Below are 5,054 nucleotides of genomic sequence, written 5' to 3' on the forward strand. Positions count from 1 at the left end.
AAGACGTCATCCTCCAATGTTGGTTAGACATGTAAGCAAGAGGTGCATTGCTGTCAAAACCCAACATTAGGTTGACATCAATGACCAAAGTTGGAAATGCAAAACATCAGAGGGCGTGAAAACCAACGCTAACATCACATCAACTTCCAGACATATGACAGTATGACACCAAATTGTGTCAAGTACTGAATAGTGAATAGAGGGTAGCTCACACAGCAGTCACTAGGTCTGATTAAGCTTGATCCAGAAAAGAACATAACACTTTTTTTTACCTTAACACTGGACAAATAAAGAAATACATGAAATAATAGCACAGCCTACCTCAGAGAGAACTTCCAGACAGTTTCCTTTTTACTTGCATATGTCCCACAACAACAACAAAATTATTAATAAAATATATTCCGGTGTGTTCACAACAAAAATATAATAATTAAAAAATATAATCCAGTGAGTTCACAACAACAAAAATTATTTAAAAAAATATATTCCGGTGAGTTCACAACTACAAAAAATAATTTAAAAAATGTATTCCGGTGAGTTGCCAGATTAAACTGTAGGTCCAAACAGAACTACCAAGATCCCCCAGAATTCACAGTGTCAGTTCAATCAGTTCTGAGTGCATGCGTTTGTGTCCCCCGCTGCCTCCTCTTGCCTGCATGTCCAGTGAGCTACCAGGTTTTAGGTCCAACCAGAACTAATTCAAGTTATATCAGTCCATAGTGTCCCTCTTGAAATGGACAGTTCCCCTGTGTCTCCCGCCTCTGCTGCTTTAGGTTGTCCTCTGTTTCTGGGTTGAACGTCATGACGGCATCTGTAGAAAAAGAGAATACAAAATATGTAACATGCTGTCATAACCTTACACCACCACATTGTCATGTTTTGCAAATTAAATTATTTACAGGTGTGTCTACAAGGTCACAATGCATACAAAAACTTGAAAACTTCACATCATGTTCACCCTCATAACCTTAAAATAACAAGAGTTCAGTTGGTTAAGCAGGCCCTCACCCAGAAGAATTAAATTGTAAGACACTGAAAACCACAGAACACCCAAACCTTATACTGTGTTATGCTGTGCATTACTTCTTACTTACTTAAAAAGCTTGGTCACAGAGGTGCTTCTTCTCTCCATCCTCTCAACGACTGGACCCAAGCAGACACATCACGCCAGCTAAGAGAGAGAGAAGAAAGAAGGAAATAGGTTAGACCAGGGTTTCCTAAAGTGGGTGCTGTTGCACCCTAGGGTGCCTTGATGCCAGTCCAGGGGTGTCTCAGAATAATCTGATCATCAATATCACTACATCAATATCAGTTCACTAAGTAAAACTGACCTGATTTGTGAGGAGTTATTTTTCCATCTACGGCCAACTCTCTTCTGCAAAAATAGCAGATCTACAAGCTCACAACATGTCACGACGCGCTGTGAGCTTGTAGATCGGCTATTTTTGGTGAACCTTCCTCCCAGAATAGGGATGCTGGGGTTCAAGTGGTTAAACATAAAGTATAAAGTTATTTTCAGTCAGTTCTAATGGAAACTGATATTTCTCCAATGGTGTAAGATTCAAAATATTTACAGTGTACTTCAAGGGTGCTGTGGATTAAAATATTATTTACAGGGGCGAGGTGACCCGAGTCAAAAATGTTTGAAACCCCCTGGGTTAGACACCAAATCAAAGACACTTGCCATTGTATCAAAGGGAAGGACATGTTTTGCCCAATTACATTATTTACAGATTGGTGTGTGCCAATTGTCTGTCCTTGGTCAACATGAAGTTACCTTGTATTGCTCTAAAATACATCAGTCTTCTCCAAAGCCACCTTCCTTTTCCCCCTTCATGTGGTTACCGAAGAGCCTGAAGAAAAACATATTACATTTTTGTGAACAATATAGTAGGGTAAGGTTCTTTTGTAAACATGGCATATAATCTCTTGATCCCTTGTTGATCAGGTGGCCCAGGGTGGTCCGCTTTTTTAAACCCTCTACACCAAATCTGCTCAGCAACAGCAGGTCTATAAGCTACATTCATGCAAAATTGTATTTATTTATTTTCACATAATTTTCACATATCATGACATTGTCATAAGAGGGGGTTCCAGTGGTTAAGCTGCGAAAAAATGAAAACATGCAGACAGGCCATCGCCTAGAATAATTAAACAAATAATTATGCAGACACTGAAAACCACATCACACAAGGGTTAATTCATATTGTATGTTGAAACATGCAGAGAGGGAAGCAAGCACATCTCCAAAGATTTACAGGTGCCGAACCAAGGAATATATAATATACACACCATGGAAGGAGGAGGTTCACACACTGTTCCAGAGCTCCAGTAAATAGTTTATTAGGATAGAATAATAACTATTTACCGGAGCTCTGGAACAGTGTGCGAACCTCCTCTTCTTCCATGTTGAAACATGCACTTTATACTGTGACTCATATAAAGCCTACCAAGGTCTTAAAAGCTTGGTCATCACAGAGATGTTGCTCCTCTCTCCATCCTCTATCCTGTCAACCACTGGCACCAGGTCCGAAAGGACTATCAGACACGTCACGCCACCTGAGAGAGAAAGAGAGGTTAGACACCCAATCAAAGCGTTATAATTTTCCATCGCACAACAGTTTGTAGATTGGCTATTTAGTACAAAACAATGATCAGACTACCTGGTTGTTATCTCCCAAGAGTAGAAACCACCATGTCTATCCCAAAGGAAAGGCGGGACAAGCACAGCAGACACCTGAGAGAGAGAGAGAGAGGGAGAAGTGAAAACAGACTAGTGACTAGTTCATACATGTTTGCTTCCACATAAGACAGGACTGGACACTGCGTCACAAGAACAAGCAGCCACCCAACGTACGGCACCTGAGACACAGAGAGAAAGGAAATAAAATCAGCACAAAAAGAAAGGAAACTTGACTTCGGTCCATTATCTCCCCTTTAATAATACCAATTTGTATTGTTTTATATCATTTTTATCATTGATTCGTCACCTTTACAACAAAGTACAGCTTGTAAGCATCGGGCATTCGAGGCATGAGCTACACAACCTAACGTGTGGGTAGCGCCGATCAAGGTTTTGCCAAAATGGCTTGCAATATTGTTCTGCTGGCATTTACTCTCATTGTGGGCTTCCCTGACACTGAGCTTAAAATTAACAAAGTGTAAAAATGGTCAACATGTGTTGTTTTTTCTTTTCCTTATTACTGTGGGAGAGTGCAATCATTCAATCATTAAAGGGGAGATATAATGGACCGAAGTCACAAAAATAGCTGATCTACAAGCACACACAATGTGAGGCTGTAAAATGGCTTCTCAGTTCAAATAAATCATTATTAATTAAGTAAATTACCTGGTTGGCTTAGCTCCCAGGATCACCTCATACCACCACAGAGACACCTCATGTAACAGAGAGAGAGTGAAAAAGGAAATGAATAGGTTAGATTTTATCATACTCCATCAAACAACAATGTTGCATTAGACACAAAATGATCTACAAGAACACATTGCATAATATGAGCATGTACAGTATATTATTTAGTACTTGACTAGTTCCTGCAGTGATTGGCTGCAGTAGATTGGCATTCAGACGTGTTTGTAACACCTGTGAAGTGCAGCTTTGGCAGTACAGGGTAAGAAGAGAAGGAGAAGTCTCATGCAAAAGTCTTGCTGTATTCTATATTGGATCTTGGATATTATACCACAGGATGAAGATACCTTTTATTTTCCTATTGTGGATTACTACTGGATTTCCTGGATTAAAAAGGACTTTGCTAAAGGGTGGTAAGAGGAGACTTAACCTACCATATTGCATAGACTGGTTTTCTTTTCGACGTTGGAATTTTCTGTTGACAGAAGAAAAACAAAAGTTGAAAGACTACAAAATACATTACAAATGAGCCATGTACCACACACACACACACACACACACACACACACACACACACACACACACACACACACACACACACACACACACACACACACACACTCCTGTTAATCACTTCTAGCTCCCACTCCCACTTTGAGAACCATGGCACAAAATCAGTGTTTGTCAATTATGCATTTGAGCCATGGACCACCATTTAGTGAGATTTAGCCTCTCAGTCTCATACCTAATAATTTAGGAATACAGATCATGTGTAAAAAATAATTTAGCTTGTACATTTGGTTTGATTTTACAGTAATTAAAAGATCTATAGGGGTCCATTTGGTTATCAACTCCCCATCATTTAGCTGGGGACCACCTGGAAGGCTGGAACCAACCTAACATTACTAAACAAACACTATATAAATAGCAATGATTACTGTCACAATAACACTATTTAACTGCTGAATAAATAATGGACCTTGGAAACATTATATAATGGAAACTTTTTTACAGGAATGAGGGTTCCTGTCACATATTAAAAGGGGTCTGCAGCCAAATAGTCATTTTGGATTTTGGGGTCCTTGACATGAAAAGGGCTGAAAACACTGGAGTGTGAATTGTAAATATTGAAGTTGTAAAAAGTACTGGAAGCAAAAGCAATCAATTAAAATAGCTTTACATACCTGTGTCATCTCCCTGCTCCAAAACTCCTTCTCTGTGTGCAAAAAGTCTCCATAATGTAGATTTAATCCCACAAATAGACTGGCAGCAACCTATCTTCCTGTTCAACAATCAACAGTGATTTTATTTAGTTTAGTTTTATCTTAAATCACTTTTAGACAAGCAGCTCTCAATGCTTGCTGTTGGTGACAAATGTAACTGCTGTGGGCTGTTTGGATTCAAAGTGGGGGTGTGCTCTCAGCAGAGCCAGTGGTAGCTGGCCACATCACAGTCACATGACACACAGCCAATCAGGCATTTGCAATTGCATTGTGGGCAGTGTAGTTGATTTTCAAACTGCTTTCCATAAACACACATATATTGTGTTCCTCTCTGTAACTACAAAGATGGCTCCCTTCATCTTTCATATGTTTCCTCCAAACTATAATATCCCAAAAGATAGGCATTAAAATGTGTTTTAATCAGATTTAATTACAGATGATAATTTGCTTGTATAACCAATGTC

At 39.3% G+C, this 5,054-nt stretch overlaps 1 long non-coding RNA gene across 2 annotated transcripts; it reads right to left on the reverse strand.

The window, feature by feature from the left end:
- Positions 1-1,094: 1,094 nt before the first annotated feature.
- Positions 1,095-4,752, reverse strand: LOC308283584. Of its 2 annotated transcripts, XR_013961937.1 has the most exons (7): positions 4,552-4,752; positions 3,802-3,842; positions 3,350-3,396; positions 2,664-2,737; positions 2,451-2,559; positions 1,778-1,853; positions 1,095-1,171 (listed from the first exon to the last, which is right to left on the reverse strand). It is a non-coding gene; the product is annotated as an uncharacterized lncRNA (long non-coding RNA). The 2 variants fall into 2 exon arrangements; XR_013961938.1 differs by lacking the exons at positions 3,802-3,842; positions 4,552-4,752 and having other exon boundaries at positions 3,350-3,480.
- Between the last annotated feature and the right edge of the window lie 302 nt (positions 4,753-5,054).

Source organism: Nannobrachium achirus (genome assembly GCF_963921795.1).
Source record: "Nannobrachium achirus genome assembly, chromosome: 4".
NCBI lineage: Eukaryota > Metazoa > Chordata > Actinopteri > Myctophiformes > Myctophidae > Nannobrachium > Nannobrachium achirus.